This window comes from Wasmannia auropunctata, unplaced genomic scaffold (assembly GCF_000956235.1).
Source record: "Wasmannia auropunctata unplaced genomic scaffold, wasmannia.A_1.0 LD335737.1, whole genome shotgun sequence".
Lineage (NCBI taxonomy): Eukaryota > Metazoa > Arthropoda > Insecta > Hymenoptera > Formicidae > Wasmannia > Wasmannia auropunctata.
Window position 1 is genome coordinate 595,975 of NW_012027153.1, and position 21,033 is coordinate 617,007.

At 42.6% G+C, this 21,033-nt stretch overlaps 1 protein-coding gene across 3 annotated transcripts in view; it reads left to right on the plus strand.

Moving 5' to 3' along the window:
* Window positions 1-4,991: 4,991 nt before the first annotated feature.
* Window positions 4,992-21,033, plus strand: part of LOC105456194 (mediator of RNA polymerase II transcription subunit 12-like) — a 348,613-nt gene continuing 332,571 nt past the window's right edge. For all 3 annotated transcript variants that reach the window (XM_011700056.1, XM_011700057.1, XM_011700055.1), the window contains exon 1: window positions 4,992-5,870. The gene's annotated coding sequence lies outside the window, so the exon portion shown is untranslated. The remainder of the gene's footprint in view (window positions 5,871-21,033) is intronic.

Sequence of the window (21,033 nt, forward strand, 5' to 3'; positions counted from 1 at the left end):
TCAATTACAAAAATTGATGCCACGGTTACTTCGTATACAGCGTGTTCCGAAGTGTATTGTATGAAAATGATAATGTGAGACGAAATGTATTCTATGTTACCAAGTTAAAGGGTATGTAAAAGTCAAGTACATGCACGCGAGAGTTCACATGCAAAAGAAGTGAGTCCTATCCATTAGAATCAGGTAGCACCGTCTGCGCTTTCACGAGTTAGATCGACAGGAAGAAACGCGTCGCATCAAGATCTGGAACGTGAACGGAGTGCGGCCGAGTCGATCTCTGTTGTGACATCGCGGCTAAGATAGCCGTGAACATGCGAACAAGGTCCGCGCGCATACGAGAGATACTAGACCGACGTGTGGCGAGAGGTACCAACCCGAACGACACGCCGTGGCCCGCTGGTATCGGATCCCGAGGATCTCTCACCACTCTGTACGAGATACAGGATACTATCATACAGGATGCACACCGGGATGTTTGTTGCACGGGCTGCCGTTTAACGTCTCTATTTCTCCTATTTTCAACACTCTTTTCTTTTTGTACACGCATGTATATGCAGTTGCTTTAGTTGCTTTTGATAGGACAAGAGAGAAAAAGGAGAGAACGTAAAAAATGTCGGTTTGATAATATATTGGAGTTCTGTAGATTGCTTCACTGATCAATTCTGAATTTAGTTCATTTTTTTTCCATCCACTAACGATACATCTGTGATTTAGAAAGAAAAAAGACTTTTAATTGCCCTCGGTCAGGTTTATTTAGCGGAATCAAATCCTTAGTACTCGGAAAACATATCCTTTGAAAAACTGACTGGATCATTCTTGACCCATACTCTCATTAAATAATAAAAGAATCGCTCCGCATATAATAAATGTAGTATATAAAACAATAGGGAAAAAAAGCAGTAGTTTGATTTTTGCCATTCTTACAATGTAAAGAGGATATATGAATAATCTTCGAAAACTAATAAATATTTATCGGTTTCGAGTGACCTAGTCACCACCAGAGAGTGAATGATCCTTCAGGACTTATCGACCGTCATTTTTCTTTGATTTTAGGCATGTTCTTTTCAGCTAAACTTCTTGAACGGTTCATCTTTTCTCTTTTTCTCTCCCATTAAAGAAAAAAAGAGAAAAGATGAATGATTCAAGAAGTTCAGGTAAAAAGAATAGGCCTACTGACACAATTTTCCTTTGTATACCTTTTGTATAGTTTACCTTTTCACGAATTACATTTTTATTAATGTAATAATTATGCAATATAGCTGTATCTTTGTAAATTTATTTTTTTCAAGTTATTTTTTAATTAGTTGAGCATATTTAATATGTGATTATTTTTATTTAAACATAAGAGCGAAGAATTATTATAACCACTTCTATATCAAGCGCATAAAACAATTAGAATATTCTTTACTAATCTCGTTTAAAAATCCTTTATGAAAATGGAAACAGAAGAAATAACAATTAATCCCTACTTCCATATTCATTCATTAAAATCAATCGGAAAAAAATTTAAACTCATTGTTATTAAATTGACTGTTGACTATGAAGATGTTACAACTGAGAGGATACTTGACAGATCTTGAAAATCTAAAGTATAAAACGTCGAGAATTTGTGTTTTTCCGCAAAAACATTCATAATCCTCTTCACAGTCAAGATTGCTGGTTGTTTTAATTAACAGCTGTTCGCTTTCGATTCGGTGTATTTTCGAAGACACTTGTTTTGCTTCACATAAGATTTAATAATCAAAAAAGTTCAACAAAAAAATTCAGAATTGTTTTCTCTTTTTCTCTTTCTCTCTTCCTTTTTCTGCTCCTGTGTGATGAATATTTATTTATGACCAGGTTTTTTGTACATAGTTAACATAAAATAATTTTACGTTAATTTAGTAACGTAATTATACTCTATATTAAATTTAAAGTGCTCGTTTGATTTCGTTGATTCTTATTTTGTTACAGACTTTGTGCACTCGCGCGAACACGGCAGTCGCATCTAATAAAATATATTTTTGCAAATTGAGAGTTGAATTTGCATGGGCATGAACATACATTTGAAATTATTTGTTAATATGAGTTTGTTGCACAAATTAGCTTAGTATTTGCATAGAAAACTTTGCCGACACTCGACGTGTTAATACTTAAGTAGTTCTATGAATTTTCATGAGTTGAAAATATGCATGATGTCATTTATTTTATAATAATATGTGCAGTGAGAGAGCATAATGTATATTCAAAGAAATTCTCGGGGATAAATCAAACGAATAAGCTAGTCAACTGTGCGAAAGAACTTGTATATCTAAATTTGTAACCGTGAAGGCCGGTATGTAGACACATGCCGGAATTATATTCAGCGTTCCATAGTCGAATATAAAAATACGATCAATAGTTAAAATGTGATAAGCTTTTGCATACATTTTATAGAATTGAATAATTCGTATTAAACCGACAATGATGCACACACACACACACATGATACGTATGTATAAGATATTAATTTTCATTAAATTTAAGATATCTTTTCATATTGACGCTTGATGTTCATTTTTGACGTCAAAACAGATCGGATGATCTAAATTGATGAATATCAAGCATTAATTTCGATTCATGTGATCTGTTTTGACGCTAAAAATGAACGTCGAGCATCAACATGAAATAGTACGTACCTTAATTCATTCTTTAAAGTTCCAATTCTCATTTTCTCTTTTCGATGTTTCAAAAGTGAAGAAAGATAGGTCGACGTTCAATTCTTCAAGCGAAAATCGCTCTGTATCATTTGCGGCATAAGATTTTAATTATTAGGTCGGTCGAGCTTTGGAGATTTTCTAGCGAATTTAGGCGTCCGCTGAATCGGAAAGTTTGGGAGGCACTGCGTTAAACTATACGCGAATACACGCAAGCCGGGATTACGAGAGGATAGAGGTCTAAACAGTGTCGATGCGACATTGCGTATTTCGCTTTATCCCCCTCCCTCCCTTCCTCCTCTCGTTGAATGCAGTTTCGAAATTCGTGCGGGAAACAGTCGTAGGGAATCGCGAGCGCGTGATATCCGATCGAATTTCGGAATCACTAGAGCGACCGGAATTCGGTCGAGCGACGCGCACCGCGAGATCGAGATCGGATCGAATTCGCTTTCGATCGTCCTCGTGACGCGTTCGAAGCGTCCGCGATGTACCTACGAAAAATACCGCGGTAGTCTTACGTTTCATCGCACTAAAAAAATCTCTCCCGTTGCCTATCGCGCGGCGTCGTGCCGCGCGCCGAAGGCATCGGCGTTGATATAAAGAATTTTCCTCGGATCCCGCTTGATTCCCTCCCTCACGCGTGTATCCTCCATCTCCCTCTGCCGCTCGCGTTCGGGCTTTATCATTCTTATTCTCACTCTCTGTCTCTCTCTGTCTATCTCTCCCTCTTTCACGTACTCCTCCTCGCGCGCGCGATGAAACAAGATTACTCCGACGTGCAGAACGCGTGCGGCAGGTTCTCTCCTTCGCCGTGTTGGTAGTTGGTGCCGGCGGAAGGAAGGAGATCGCCGAAAGAGGCCAGACCGAGAGAGACGCCGTGAGCGGCGGCGTGAGGAAGGGGGAAGGGGTGACTGACTAAGCCCCTCCACCCGCGCGAGCGCGGCGTGATAGTCAGCAGGCGATGCGCGACCAAATCTAACCTAACCCCATTGCCGGTCTCCAGCGAAACGAGCGAGCGAGCGAGCGAGCGAGGCAAGCTGGGTCGCCAGGCGGCGAGAACGAGACGAGGACGGAGTTACAGTCATATGGAGAATGATTCGGCGCGGCGGGGGGGAAAGGGGAAAACGCGGGCATGCGCGCCGAGGCGGTTTATCGAGCCGTAGAGAGGGGTGGTCGGCGGCCTCTCCTCGTCGTCGCCGACGCCGCCACCACCGCCGTCGCCACCATCGACGTCGCGGCGGTGGCGACGGCGGCGGCGGCGGTGGTGGCGGCGATGGTGGTGGTGGTGGTGGCGACGTGGTATCGCGCGAGCGAGCGAGCGAGATGACAGAAATCGCTAAGTCAGCTGGAGAGAGAAGGCGCGTGATAAAGGGAGAGGGGAAATATACGCCGTGTAGCGGGAGGATAGGAAAGGAAAAAAGATATATCTGGTAGGCGCGAGTGAGGCGGCGGAGTTACGGGAACAGAGGGAGAGAGGAGATACGTGATAACCCCGGGAAGGACGGGGAAGGAAAAAGCGGAGTTATCTAGTAGACGCGAGCGAGATGACAGAATTCCGGGGTGGTGAGAAAAGGAGGGGACAGCGCGATAGAGGGAAAGAGAGGAGAAGCGTGCGGGTGGGTGGGGAAAGGAACGTGGTGGAGGGTATTATCCAGCGGGCGCGAGTGAGAGAGACGCTTGGAGCACCGATTGCTCCGAACGCGATGGAGAACGTTGGAATGTGGCGGGATGACGGAGAGAGAGAAAGAGAGAGAGAGAGAGGGAGAGAGAGATACGCGCGGGCGAGACAGGCGCGATATCGAGTGCGGAAGCGAGACAGACCGTACCTCACCGTGCCGAGCTGCTGGCGCGACCGGCGCGGGCGGGAAGCAAGGGGGAGGGAAGGGGAATACGCGCGACGTGCGGTGGAGGGGCTCGCTGGAATCGGAGAAGGGGGAGAGAGGGGCGCTGCCGTCGGGCAGTTGCTGTCGCGCCAGGCCCCCGCTAGCGGCTAGCAAGCAAGCAGCAAGCAGTCGCAATCCCGTCGCCTAACCAGCATTGCTCGCCTTACCTCTTCACCCTCTCTCAAAAAATCGCATCGAGGCTTCCGTCAGCTGCATTATAATATACACCCGTTTCCGTTCAAGCGCTGGTTCGTACCAACGACGTCGTCGTATCCGCCGTCGCCCCCGACGTACGTCGCCATTGCCGTAGTCACCGCCGCCGCCGCCGCCGCCGCTGCCGCCGCCGCTGTTGCCGCCGTCGCCGCCGCCGCCGCCGCAGTCGCTGCCACCACCGCCGCTACTATTGCCGCCGTCGTCATCGTCGCGACACGTAGTACGTCGCCGCCGTCGTCGTCGTCGTCCTCGTCACCCACGTCGTCGTCGCCGTCGCCGTCGTCGTTGTCGTGTTGCTGTAACATTTGTCCAGGTCGCGCGTGCTTCGTAGTCAGTGGCTCGCTGAACTGACGTTTGACATTTCCGGATCGTCAGAAAACATCAGAAACGCATCGCGCGTGCGGAGTAGAGAAAGCGGAGAGAAGGAAGAGGCGATCGAGAGAAAAGAGAAGCGGTGCGGGAAGCGCAGAAGGAAAGAGCAAGTGAGAGAAAGCGGCAGCGCGCGCGGATCCGAGAGAGAGAGAGAGAGAGAGAAAAAAAAGCGGAGTAATCGTGTGATCGGGGAAAGCTGATTATGAGTTGGAACATTGGTGCAGCGGCGGATCAGCAGAGCGTACAGGAGCCGGCTAACGTGTGAGCGAGAGAGAGAGAGATAAAAAGAGAGAGCGAGAGCGGTCATTTTTTTTTCCATTCGCGATAAATTCGCACGGATACCGTACGATCGTCGTCCGTGCGTCAATCGTGTCTCCGCGAGATCACATCGGGATTTTACGGTAAAAAGAGTGAGAATACCGAGGATACTTTTTTTCGGAGCAGTGGTGTTCGACATATAAAATCGCAGAAATATATCGCGGGATATATATATATTCGCGTAAGAGTGCCCGGCGGTAGTTTCCCACCTTGTGTTTTTGGTGACGCGCAGAGGAGTCCGCAGTCCGATCTTCGGTGGAGAAGCGCAACGAGGGAGCGAGGGGAAAGAGAGAGAGAGAGAGAGATTAAATCTACAGCCGTCGACGATCGCGAGAGAGCATCCTCGCGCCAAGGTGACCGACATCACCGGCAAGATCGCGTCTGAATCCTTCGCGTGTTCCGGAGCAAGGTAATGAATACAAAGTTCCCTCTATCTGTGGTTTACCCATCAGGCACACCTGTCATGTGCGTTACGTGTATCTTTACGCGGATTACGTGTGTATGTGCGTGTGTGCGCGCGTGTTACGAGACGCAAACGGGTGTGGGTGTGACGCGCCTGTAGGTACGCGGCTAGTAAATACGCGAGTAGGGCGATCCGCGGGATGATCGAGTAAGGTCTCGCGATGGATGACGTTTTCCGCGTGGGCGCCGCGTATATATATAGTATCGTACGTTTTTACACACGGTTAGGTTTGCGTTATGTATGTATATAACGTATTTATATGTACGCGTCGGACGCGCGCGGGATGACGTCACGCGGGTTCGAGAACGGCGCGTCTTCACGCCGCGGCTTGTGTTTTTCCTCCCATCGGAAAAAAAAAAAAAAAAAATTCGTCGAGTCGCGCCTCGTCGGCGCGTTATCGCAAGAAGTTAAATTAGGTACGTGGTAATCGGGCGGCGATATCTGTTTGCTGAAGTGTTTATACGAGAGTCCCTCGCGTTTATTGATACTGTAAACGTCGATGTCACGCCGCGTCACGCGTGCACGGTTAATGAGAATACTGAGTCTTAAAATGCAAGCTATCATGACACTTTACATATATTTCGTATATGTATATATATATATATATATATATATATATATATATACACCTGTCCTGTCGAGAAAACTTGACGTTTTTTTTATAGTACTTCTGAAGATATCGCGAAAATATCGGTTTCCTCTTATCGGTTTCTTAACACCCGCTGAAATTAAACCAGTTAAAGAAGTTTGTTTGACGACGGGGAAATAATATTCTCAAGTTATTCTGTGCGTATATTACGGTTATGCGATATTACGTGCAGTTTTTAATCGAGATAATCTGCATTGGGAGTAATTTAACTTATTCCCGACTTTCATATAAATTTATATTCCGCATGAAGTTGAACTCCGAATTAAAATCTAAAAGTCAAATGTAAAATGGCAGGTGGGAAACACATTGCAATTGCTTTTTATACACATATCGAATACATATTTAATCAAGCATAACTTTATGAAGGTTGGATATCGCATCCGTGATTTGCATCGCTGCAATTGAAAACGCCGTCAAAAGAATGTGCTCGGGGTATTTGCAAATTCGATCGGGTGACAACTTCTATATTGACAGTTCGACACTCATTGCGCAATTAGAATTTATGTGTGTCAAGCTATCAATGCGGATAACTGTATAATCACCGAGATTTTATTAATTTAATACGGACGAAAATTTTACTCCGCACAAGAAAAAGGTAGACGAGGAAAAAAGATCATTCAACGCAGTGTATTTTCTATTTGGATACGTAGGAAGGAAAACGTTTATAATCTACTTGAATCTATTTGAATGTGAAACAGATGAAATTGAATTATTTCGCGAGTGTCGTTTCTTGCTTCTTCACGAAGCAGATTGGTTTTCATTCTTGCGATTGTTTGCGCAAATACTGGACGATGATGATTTGCGCAACTCGTTTAGAAGTGTCGGGGAAAAAAAAATATATATATATATGCTTCGGGGAAACACGATCAATCAAGTGTAAGTCACAATAAACGGCGGAGGTGAGAGGTATGAAGAGAAACGTGATCTGAAAATAAGTTAACGCCAGCGTGCATTGCGTCTAAAATTACGGGTGTTCGCGATACGCGCGAGGCGCGGCTCCAACGTAATCTCGAAACGCGTGTGAAATCGAGACGTGTCGCGGCCGGCGGGGAGCGTCGCTCTGAAGTTGGTCACTCCTCGCGCGTCGCGGGGGGAGGGGGGGCGGACGGAAGAGCGTCGCTCTGAAGTTGGTCACCCAAGACCCCGGCGGGCGGCGCGTCGCGGCGCGCGAGTAGTATACCAGTCGAGAAACCGGAATGCGCGGCCTCTTGAATTTTCGCCAGCGCTCGCTTTTTTAGTATCGTTATCGTCGCTGAATTATCGCCGCAACCGAAACGCATTATCGAAACGTTCAATCGCCCGCGATCGTGTGTGTGCCCTCCTGTCTCGCTCGCGTTACGTCGCGCTTCATTTGTTCGCTATGACGACCGCCGGTCGTAGCCGGCACGTAAACGTAACCTCCATCTTCGCGTCGGGCGTCGTGTGTGTGTATGTGCGCCGAGCGGATTCCGCGGTTTCGTCGGTTATCGCGTTCGGGGAAAGCGTTCATGCGCGCGCGTAAGCGTTCGACACACGTTGAAGGCCTTGTGCATCGCGCAATTACGAATCCCCGTCGAGGGGGATCGCTTGTGACGAGGCTTGTACGTACCTCCGGCGGGAGATACCGTACCGCGGCGGAGGCTTTTTTTTGCCGCTGTGAAAATCGCGAGGTTCGACCGCGCGTTAAATCGCACTTGAGGAAAAAAGCGCACGGCGCGGCGTTTTAGAGTATACATACGTATGCGTCTTCTTTATCACGCCTTATCGTGACACGTTCGCGTTTACGGAGCAGCGTTGCAGCAGCCTCGAAGGCTTTCCGTAACCTTCGTCGCTGAGAGGTTCGTTTATTACACTTTTTCACACTTCTCGTATTTATAATAGCGCGCACATTGTGCCTTGGAGCACAAGAGAGGAAAATAAGCCGACAAAAAGTGCAACCGAAGTGTGCAGAGTTTACGATTTGTTTATCCTTCAACTGTATATTTTTTGTTCAATTGTGGACTTTTCCTGATGAAGAATTCACTTGCTTTTAAAACGTTATTTCCTTCAGTATATATATATATATATATATATATATAATTAGGAAAATGTTCGAGAAACATATTATATATATATATATATATATATATATGTTTCTTGAACGTTTTCCTTTGAAATCTATCTTGCTGCATTATTAGTTGGCAAGATTGCACTTTTCCGAGCTAGTGAACCGTACAGATATAAGCTGAATTGCAATTCCTTATTTCTCCGTTATTAATTAACCGTGTCAATGAATCATTACGACGACGATTGCCGATGCGTTCTGCACAAGTGAGTGATTATCGCGATCACGTTACGCGATATTAATTTGCGAGAATTATTAATAATGCGCGGGTATCATTTATTCTCTCATTTACGGTTAATTGCCCGTCAATTTCGCCAATTGACTAAAAATGAATGATTTCGAGGTTGGGCGGAATTGGGGATTTAAAAGCGAATTTTTTCAACTTAAACCTCGCTATGCACACGCGCGTGAACTCTCGCGTCCGGAAACGCGTTTGTATTTTCACCTGGAAAAATGCATATGTTGGCGCGGGCAAAAGTCAAAATTACAAGGGAGAGGCAGGCGGTAGGTGGTATCCCGGAATCCCCTCGCTCGCTCATTCGAATCCGAGAACTCGGCTTCATTTTACGATTCGACGAGCGAACGCGCGCGATATTTACACCACGTGCGCGCGCGTTTGCAACACATACCGCGTCCGTCGATGTCCCCGATCGGATCGCGTTTCTCTCGTACAACCGCGACTGCGCCGGCCGCGTATTTTTTCTACGTGACGTAACGCGGGTGGATAATTTTCACGTCGGCGAAGGGGGAGGGGGGGGGGCAGGGAAGAGAGAGAAACGAGGAGATAGAAGAGGAGGAGGAAGAGGAAGAGACACGTACAGGTAGCTCCGCGCGTAAATGCATCGCTCGGTGGTGACGCGCATCCGCGCACAAACGCATCAAATTACAGTACCTTCCAATGGGCGTGTCCCACTGACATTCCGACCTCGCCGTCTTTCATCCTATTGAGAGGACCCTCCACTCTCCTCTCCTCCCTGCCGCGCGCGGAGGGACTCTTTTTCTAGCGCCGGCGTTTAGCCGGTGGCTTTCGGCGTGTTTACGGCACCCGTAGGAAGTCGCACCTACCTACCGAAGGCCCGACACCCGAAGGTCCTTACAACGATACCCGTGTAATCGATACGTTTTTCACAATGAGACTTAGGCCGAGACTTTACTAGGATGTTGACCGCAGGCATGACAGATGTGACAAAATCCTTGTAAGGATGTGACATTGTCGTTATGTTGATTGACAGGCGTCACTAATTTCGTTTTTTGTTTTTAAATGTGCACATATATAGACATACATACAATGTTTTATTATTAATTTTATTAATTACATATACGTATATTTTTTTTATTATTTTTAGTGTAATAACTACACAGATATTTTGAGAAATATTAATTAAATGTAATTGTGTCAAAGTCTTAAATATCGAATAGAGATTTAAAAATCGTTCGTTCGTTTCATTAATTTTAATCTATTTAAATTCAGGTCAAAACTTGGAATTGTACCAAAAAGCTACCTTTTTATTATTATCGATATCTATATACATGAAGCTCTGGAGTAATCTATTATATTTTGATATAAAAGGTCATAAACTCTGCTGAAAAAAACTGAAATATTTATTAATATATATATATATTTTTTTTTTTTTTCAAAAAATCAAGCCGGCACACACGGCATTGGGACAAATAACTTAAATTTTAATAATTTTAATTAAACCCGCTTATCATAAACGTTTAATTTGTTATACATTCCTCTTATATTCATTCACCTTCCTGACTTTCCTACCTCTCATTCGGGCGCTCTCAATGTGCGCTACATGGAGGTAGCTGCGCAGTCGGAAGTTTACGTCAGCCGGGAAATACAACAGCGAGACCCGTGTAACAATCTGACGTGGGCACTCGCGTTTACAACTCGTTCTTCCGAGATTTGATCAAAGGTCAGAATGCAATTTCATAATACGTTTTGTCGGGCATCCGCGTGTCAGTCGAAATTTACCGGTTACGCCCGTTACAACGCCCAGAACGACACGGCGAATTAGCGAATGCTCTTGTGCACATTTCTTTTCCGCGGCATCATCATGGCGAATTATTCTGTGACATCATCGTCGGCGACCGTACGTAGATGTATAATAGAGATTGAAGCCGCGCGGAAGCCGCTTGTTTTATGAGCTGTGACGTAACGCGTGCGAAACTATCCCAGGCAAAGTGCTTGCTGCTTCGAGGTTTATGCGATCTTTCTGTTTTCGGCTAGCAATAATCGAAATTCACGCGACAGCTGGATGGAAAGTTTTCCTCTCGCGTTTCCCTTTCGTAAAATATACATGACGATTCATTTCTCCAATTTGTGAATTTTTGTAAAAGTAAAAAATTGTTTTAGTTTATCTTAAAATATAAATATTTCTGTGATATTTTATTGGACGGTGATGCTCGCGATTGACATATGATATCACTATCTTTAATGAGAATTTTTTTTTTCAAATTGTGCAAATTGATGCTTTATTAATAATTCATTGTGCTTCTATAAATTCTGCTCGAAAAAAAGAGAAACTAATGTTTAATTAAAAGACATGTCCGAAAAAGAAAATTTAAAAATAATTTAACAAGTTATCAATAATATATATTAATTTGCTTTGTACTGTGGCTTTGTGCGCTTTTAATAACGTATCGTTATAATCGCATTGATTCGACGGCGGTCGACATTGGGAATCTTACAATGGTTAACCGATCGATAATTTGATGTAAATGATTCGGCGGATTCTCTACTTTCGCCAGCGACTATATCGTTTTAGAGAAACATTTGATCGTTTGATCGATTTCAAAGGGTGGATAAAAGAGAATCGCGAATAAAATGTAGATTGCATAATACGGCAATCGTAGGGTAAATGCGTTTTCCGATGAATTGTGCGTCGATTTTGCTTCGATGAAAATTTATGTTTCACTAAGTATTTAATTAATATAGCGAATTAAAAGACGTTGACAAATTAAGCCGGAGGGATGAAAATTTGTTGCAAAACCCTGTGTCTCGGTTAATTACAAGTGGAATTTGCCGTGACGGAAATTCGATTTAGTTAATTGAATTACGAAGGCAGATAAGTAGTCATTGTAATCGAATTTTAATTGACAAAAGCTCGATCGAAGCAATTCAATTCCTATCGCTGATTTGCCGAATATTGCCGATTGCCTGGTTCGATAGTGTATCGACTTGATTTTTAAGTAGAAGATGGGGAGATACAAAAAGGTGACGCGTGCATACTCGAGAACGACGTAATTCGAGGGTCGCGCGCGTAAGTAAGTTGAGTAACGCGGGTTGTCGCGCCTGAAAGCGCACAAAGAGCAGGAACGGAGCAAGAGCGGCGGCGACGTTAGTAGCGCGAGTAAGCTGGCAAGCGTGGAGCATCACCTTCGCGGCATCTTAACCGTAAACTCTTGACAATGTATTCCGTAAGGTGCATACGGTTTTGCGCCGTCTAGATCTACTGTACTCGGGTTAACATGTATTTTTGAAGATACACTCATATACTCATGCAAGTAAGATTCTCATACCTGTTGCAATTTATTATTACCGTATTATGGCCGTATCATAAACGGCACATATCCTGGCGAAAGACAAGTTTTCTCACAAATATTTCATGTCCCATTTTTTCTTCAAGATTATTTCAATTTAGTGAAGATTAAAGTTGATTTTAGTGCTTAAAAACTTAATGTTGGAAGTTTACTCAAAAGTGCACTATCTTGCAGCATTAATGTGATTCGTTGAATCGAGAACATTTTTATAACTGTACATGTTTCAATAAATTTGCAATTGAAATTTGCAAATATGAAAGTACGCGACATTAAAAAATTATGTCGGTCCATGCTGACACATCATATTCAGGTATCATTGATTTGATAGGCATCTTAAAGTATCATTGTCAAGCCAGCATCCGGAATCAAATTGATGACACACATTGATACCGAATAGCATCGATAATATCAATATGAAGTATTCCTTAAGAATTTCTAGGCGCACGCATGCTGGTATCGGGGTGTGCCTCGTTTTAATTTTAGTCCTATGACAGGCTACGTTCTCGCGAGGAACAGGCGGGTGGCGTTGACCCGCCAGTATAATCTACAAATATTTCGCCCCCCTCTGCCGCTGCTCAGCTTCTCTCCTTCCCGTTTTATCCTCCCTCCTTTTCTCTGTTCTTTCTCCTTCTCGCTCACCTCGGGCGATACATCAACGTAAATCCACGGGCGTTCTTGCGTTCCCCTTTTTTGGATGCTCGAACGAACTCGCAGTCTCTCTTGTAGCCTCTCCCCCCCCCCGTTCTTTCACCGCTCCCTCCCCAAGCTTTCTTTTCGTCTCTGTCCGTCCCTCCTCTTGTCGTGGCCTGTTAACCTTCCCTTCTTTGCGATCTGTGAGGGATCGGGAGTTCATAGCCGATATACGACTCTCCACGCGGCGTGTCGCAAAGCGAGACCGTTATTTGACGTATCCGTTATATTCGTGTCGGATATATCTCGCGATTACCGCCCGCGATGCGGGCTCAATCGCGCAATTGTCAGTGAACTCTTTTGCTCCCTTTGTGTTTTTTTTTTTCATCGTTTCAAATCTCACACGAAATCTAACGCAATCGAATCTCACGTAATCGAATCTTCATGGTTTCCCGCTGAAAATAAAAGCTGCACGGTGACGGCGCACCGGGCATATATCCGCGCGAAAAATTTTCACTTTTCACTTTTTCATCGGTAAAAAAGTGGAAAGTTATGTAATTTGCAATGTCCGCTTTAGAATAACAAAGGTCCTTGGGAACTACGTTCCATTTTGCTCGGCATGATGGATCGATCGCTAATGAAGCTATAGAATGGAATTAAAAGGAACATGCGTACTCAAAAATAATTCAGCAAGCTTTTAAGCTCGACGAGATTTCGGAATGTACATAATAAAAGTAACTAACCATATAAACTTTGTTTGCATCTCTGAATTAGTTATACATTGTGATTGATATTCATACATAAATCATATAGCTGTTTACGCGTTGATTAGCTTATTACAATCTATCCAATATTATTAGTATATGAAGTCATTTATTGCAGTTAATGTAAGTGGGAGCAAATAGATAATTGAACATAACAGGTAGCTTATTTCCCGTAGCTGTAGATAGTTAAATAAACGATCTGATTCGATTATCGAAACAATACCGAACTTTATCGTACAATCTCTCGTTGTTTTTTCTGTTCCTTTTTTTTCTCTTGATGTATAATTTTTCCGGTCTCGATAACGATCTCGTTTGCCGATCTCGTGGCTTAGTTGTCGTAATGACCGCGTTTTCGCGCCAATTCGTGCGGCTCGACGGCGGGTTCGTCGACGCAGAATTCGATCCCGCGGGAACGATAAATATTCAAGGGCATAGTCTCCCCGCTGCGTCCTGTTCCGAGGAATTCCATGGCGTTGAGCGAGAGAGGGGAGGGGGGGAGGAGAGAAAGAGAAGGACAGATAGAGCGAGAGAGCGTGTATTTTGTGCGGTGTGACAACGTGCGTGTAGCGCAGCCGACTTGCCGACAATGAGTCGGAATGAATGATTTGCAAGCGTTGAAACGCATGAACGAGCAGCCAGAGCGCAACGTCCGATTGGACAACGCGAACACCCCCGTCACACCCGCAATTGCACATCCCCTCGCGAATTTATGGCTTCAAAGCGACCCGATGCATCCACCACGCTACGTCAAATTGCTTTTGAGCGGCTTTTTAACCCCACGCCCTCTTACACGCGACCAATTTCGCGTTCTAATTGCACTCCATCCACCTATTTACCATCGCGACGCGACGTGTGTTCACAGAAGAAATTCGGCTACCCGATTTGTTTCCTTGAACAATTTTTACACAGTCGAAGGATAAGTTTATTTTAGACTACGGAGACTTTACTCTGTATACCGAGCGTAGTATTGATATCTTATGTAATTTTGTGAAATATGTTAATATTAGATATTAAAGGCAATATCGAAAATATGAATAGAGAGATAATTCTCGGGGTATTTTGGATATTTTTATTATATTAATTACAGTAATTTTTATCAATGAATTAAATCATAACTTTATTTTATAAATTGCGCGTTTATTAAATTACGTTATCAATTACATTTATTAATTTTATTATTAATTTTATGAATGATTGTATCTTTAAATTATTAACAAAACATTAATAAATATTTTTTGTTCAGAATTACTACTGTCTTACTATGAAGGCATTTATTAATTAAAATAAAGGTTTTATTCTGCTGAGGTATATGTACACGTATGTATGTATATATGTGTGTGTGTTTTTATATAAAAGATATTTTATTTTTTATGTTTTTAAGTCTTGACAATTTTAATAAATGAGACTCCTGCACTAAATTTCAGTAATTCGTATTAATAAAGTAATTTGATGGTAATTTTCTATATATGCATTATTTTTTAATGCGAGTGGTCGCAAAAAAACGTCGATACGCCGTTCCTGATGTTACACGTGGTATGCTTTTAGCCCGAAAACGCCGCGCACGAACGCTCGTCGGAACGAAAAATATTCTCCGTATAATTGCACGCAACCATTTGCGCGCGAGGCTGCGTACGAGTATGCAGTAAAATGCTACGGGCATGCTGAAAATAATACTGTGCGGCGATACAATGCGAGGCGAGATGTGCGATCTACATACTAATAAAAATTTGCTGAACGTCACGAATATTTTTCTTTTTGATTCCGTCTTTTTACGCAATGTGGAATTTTTTAAATGACGACCGGCTTCCTCTTTACGGCTACATTATTACACGGCACTCTTTTAAAATTAGAACGTACGAGAATAGCCAGAATTATGTTTATATTTACCTCGGTATTCGCTTGGGGAATTAATATTGCTTAGAGAAAACCTACATCATATCGCTTTCGTGTGATGTGGGATACTCTTTCTTTTTTTATATTTTCTAACAGTAAGTAGAGCATGTCGTTGGTATCAAATTAGTTTTTAAAAGCAAATTTCTTTATGAATATAAAATCAGTTTTTTTTCTGTAACGAAAATTGTGGAAGACAAATAAAGTTATAAATATAAAAATTTTGTCTACACATTTTATGGCATTTTATGGCGAATCAAGAGTTTTAGTGGTGTTAAAGTAAAGCAATTTGATTTTAATAACAGAAGTTAATTTAGAACAAAATTTCGAATTATACTAAAATAACAAGTGATACTTATTTTTCGTCAAGAATAGATTAACTTTCAGTTTGTTGGAAAATCTTATTTTTACACGACAGTTCACGTCGTGCCGTATCATATATATATATATATATATATTCTAAACTATGTTATCATAAACTTCGATAATGGTCGTGAAACGGGTATCGCGTATGAAGTTGTATTGGATTAAAAAGTTAGGACGTTTGAATCTCGAAGCAGTGAGCACACGAAGCGCTGCAGTAATAATTTCCCGACCGGCGGATATTTCGCGAAATATATAACATATACTCCGCCGCCGGTGCGGAATCCTGGTAGATGTGGCAACTTGTTAGCTCGTATAGGAACTTAAATGCGTCGAAAGTGTGTGAACGTAAAACCGGGCGGCGTCGCGCATAGACGCGCATTTGCGCCGCAACGACGACGACGAACCGCATCCGCGAATGGATGCATACCGCGGCGAATCGGCGATCGATATCTCCATTGTTTCCCATTCGGTTGATAATGCCTCGGCTTTATGCGCGTGGCGCTCTTTCGCTTTAGCGAAAATGTTTCCAGTAATTATTTCCTCGCTCTGTCCACGTTTCCCGATGATAAGATCGAATGTCGCGAGAGATCCTTAATTCCTTACACACACTCGCTTCTCCCCTCTTCCCCCTCCGGATTTCGATTTCTCTCCGCTTTAACGGCCAAGTAAGTCCGCGCGAGACGCGCGTATCGCAACTGTCTGCATCGCAATTTAAAGGATTCCCCGCATGGATTATCTCATCGACTCGCGCTCGCGAATGTAAATACGGAAATGCAAATGACATGGTTTGCTCATACGTAATGCTCTCCGCGCTATTAAGTTGCTTACTTTACAGCGAAACATATAACTGCAACACTGTGCACGTAACGGAGCTTACGTTGGCATAAATTTCAGCCGTTTTAATTCTTCGTCCGTTTCACTCGTTGCTTTGCATTGTTTTCGCACTACTTCATCGTGCTTATACTAACGGGCGTAAAAAAAAAAAACATCTAACAACCGAAACGTTAGGCTCGAAATCGCTAAATAACGACGACGTGAGTTACTTAGGTAAATTCGGTTAATTAACTCCGATTAACGATTTCCCATACCTTTTGTAGGTCACAGTTTTATTTAGCGTACGTCCTACTTTTAGCGGATCAAATTTCGATTACGGATTCCGCGACGAATTTGGAATCGATTTTTCGTTACGGTGAATATTTAATAGAGGGCTATTAGTCGCGTCGACGCCTCCATTTTCAGCATGACGTAACTTTGCAACTAATACCGATAAGAAGAACCCTCGCGTCTATCTCCGGGTGCTCAGGGAGGAAATATCGAACCCAAAGTTCGTCGATCCTTTTTTTTCTCCCCCACTCTTCTATAAGTAACGAAAACCCCCGAAACGCCGATTAAACGGCGCGTGACTCCGAAATGGCCTCTAATTGCGTCCGCGATGAAATAGTGTTCCGCGTAATCCGAAGTCGGGCGAGCGATGCTTGTTAGAAAACAAATTGCATCCTGCGAGCTCGGTTATTATCCAGAACGCGATGCAGCGGCCGAATGTCAATTATTTCTCGCGCTCGCGCGTTACTTTGTGCGGCCGGTAACTTCCTTAATGAACGAAATTCGGCTGTGTGCGCCGCGCGCTCCGACTGTGCAGGGCGGCGAGAGCGGTGTGTGTTTCCGGTCTTCCTCCGCAATTTCCCCGGCAGAGTATGCTGATGCAGAAGAGCAGAGAACACGGTTTTCTCTATCCGCGCGAAGGCAGCATCTCGCTTCGCAGATTCCTATTCCGGGATTCCCTGTATCAAAGGGCAGACGTGCACGCAAAAAGTCCCGAGCGGAAAATGGTGCCTCGACGCATCCGAATTTGTGCTGGCGGCGATGGTTTTCGGTAGTAGGTACAGGAGGGCGGGAGGGCGAGCGAGTGAGCGCGCGGCCGTGTCTTATTTTTACGACAACGCTCCTGCATGAATTCTAAACTCTTTCAAAAAGATCCACTTTATTACCGTACGTGCGGCGTCGTGTTTACTCAGATCTTGCTTTGCGGGAAAGCTTCCCTCTTTCGCGTCGAATGTTTTCTGCGACTCCCCCCCTTCCCCCCCCCCTCTCTCTATCTATCTATCTACATCTGTCTATATTTCTTTCAAAAGAATTATCTATCAAAGGTATCTGATTTATACGTATTTGAACTAAAGAATTTCAAGAATTGTTTAATAAAATTTGATTGTTTCCATTAACAAAATCATTTTATTTAACAAAATATGGATTGAAATTACAATTAGAACAAAATTATGTAAATAAATGAATTTATGTATCTTTTCGCTGTGGTATTTCCACATATAGAGCATATGTAACACATTGCATCAAACAGTTGGAAGAATCGTTTGTTATTAATTTGAGAATATTATCTGATATAACAGAAAATATACATTTCAGATTGTTAGGAATGAGATTACGAACGGTAGTGTAGGAGAGATATTTTTAATCCTTCAATTATATTAAAAGTGCTATTATATATAGGAGGAAGCGATTAACTTCTAATTTGAGCATGTATAATATTTTTATATCTTAACTTTTTATGAGATAAAAAATATATTTAGACTCGCAAGTTATAGAAACCTGTATGAATGTAAGTTACGCGGTGGTTATCGGGATTGCATTACGAGAGAGACAAAGAACGAGAGATGGCGAATGGAGTACCGGTTGTATTCGCGAGCACGAGGAAGAAATACGATAATATCGAAAACGTAGTTTGCTCCTTCGGTACATACCCAAAATCCTTTTAGCTAATTTAATCGGACCTAATTCCATTACATAGCCGGCAGCAACCCTTAAGCCCGGTCGTTCCCATTGTTTCATTCCGTTAATTTCGCTTCTTTTTTTTTTTTTACTTTACTCTCGGTCTCGCGCACAAAGGGAAACCCATCGACTGAACGAGCGTGCTCATGCACACGCGCACACACGGCTGTCCGCGTGCAGAATTGCATGTGCCCGCTCGTACGATCCGGGTAATCATGTGCAATCTATCGGAAATGTTAAAAATCATTTTTTCTACATCACCGCTCTTTGTCCTCGTCTCTTTCTCTTTCTCTCTCTCATCCCCGGCGCTGTTTTGCCTTTATTTACGTAACTTTCTCTCTCGTTCTCACGCGTGCGCGCTCATTCTCTGTCGATCGAATCGTTGGCTCTCTCGCTCGGCGTATCGCCTGGCATCGACGAATTTGTCCAATCGACCGCAATCACGTATCCAACCGGTGCATTATAATGGTGATGTTATAAATGGACCGCCCGACAAGTAAAAGCTTGCAATGCGAAAACCGCATCTCTGGTTAATATCCGGCATGTCGCTATTTTCAAATTGGGACGAGATCTATTTTCTTTTTCATTTTTGTTTTGCTCTTTATATGGAAATGCCATGTGTGTGTATATAAAGTATAAAGTACGTATGTATGTACGAAGAATTATATATATATAATGATAATTAATTTTGGTAGATTTTCTATCATTAGAATTTTTATGTCTGTATAAGACTAATACTGGGTTATATTAGACATTGAAAGTTATAAAACTCCATGAGGTAAAGGACAATTAAATTAAATATTCACCAAACAGAAATAAGGGAATAGAAAAATTTCAAGGTTGATAGCATGGTTATCTCACGAATTGTTAATATTTTAATTCGATTTTCACGCAAAGTTCCGCGCTTGCTGCAATTTTTAACGATACTCGGAATTAGTTAAAATGTCAAGTGCTTTACCAAGGTTTCCGTATAACTTAATACACGCGAAGTGTCGATTCATACATTACACACGCTGCAATTGAACGTGCATGCATGCGTGCGAGCTGCTGCGCGCACACGTTCGATGCACGTGCTCTCGCACGTGTATATGCGATAGATATGCGCATATGCGGTTTTTGCGCGCGTCGGTCGAATGAGAAGACGTGGTAAAAAGACAGATTAATTAGAAATTCAGAGATTCGTTTTACGCCGCCTTATTTCGACTTACAATTAGACGATGAGAACGACCTTCGAAGGGTACGAGGAGCTCGCGGCGACAGCGACGAGGTCGAAACGTCTGTGTGAGATATTGATTCGGCCGGCCCTCTTTCCTGCGGTAGTCACGTGAAAGAAGAAGTGGACGAAGCCGCATTCGTGCACGTACATATCGATTCGACCGGCAGAATGAGAGAGAGAGAGAGAGAAAGAGAGAGAAGAGATGGAGAAAAGAAGAGAAATAAATGAGAGAGAAAGAGACAGAGGCTCTCGAGCACGCGAGTCACGAGAGAAAGAGAAATATCTGAACGTTAGTCGTGCCTGCCTGCTCAGCTCTGCGTAATAATTATTGATAAAGCCGCGAGCCACTAGTTTTTCCCGATCCAAATTTCACGTCGGCGCCACGACGGTATCGCCGACGATTCATTCCATATCAACAACATGCGCGATCTGATCCAGCAGAGACACATTTATCTAAACGATACATTTTCTTCGGCAAAGCGATTTTTGCCGGAAGTAATTTAATGCTACGACGTTTAGGTTAAATGTATAGTTCTATATATATCATATTTAGCTAACGTTTACAAATTCACATACGTAATTCTTTAAAATATATGACATATATATTTATATGGTAACGTTATATGGTAACATGTAATGTAACATTATTTATATAGGCATTTAAATTTATTTCCCAAATAATCGGAGTAGTCTGATTTTTAAAAACAATATTATCCTATAAATTTTGAGCAGAATGTAGATTTTTTACCTGTGACTTTTCATATGCAATAAAAATGTGTGAAATAATTATAAAAAATATGGTAATGTAAGAGAACTGAATAAACTGATTTGCATTTAATAGCATACTAAAATTATGAATATAAAATTAAAATTAATAAAGGCTGTCAGTAAATGAAAGTTGACATATTTCAGACGTCATACACATATATATTTAAAGCAACGAGCGACGAACAAAATAGATCCAATAGATTCATAAAACTAAAAAGAGTCTGTTTACTTGGATAAAGGTTAAAGCTGAATTGACACATTTCTTTTATGGCTACATCAATTTATCACATGTATTTCACATATAAGCTTATTCGTAACATTTTTATTTCAAACCTGCTTTTTAATTCTAAAACATATTCTATTGATTTTAACAACTGTTGAGTGAAATTTATCGGATTATCGGAACGCGCTTG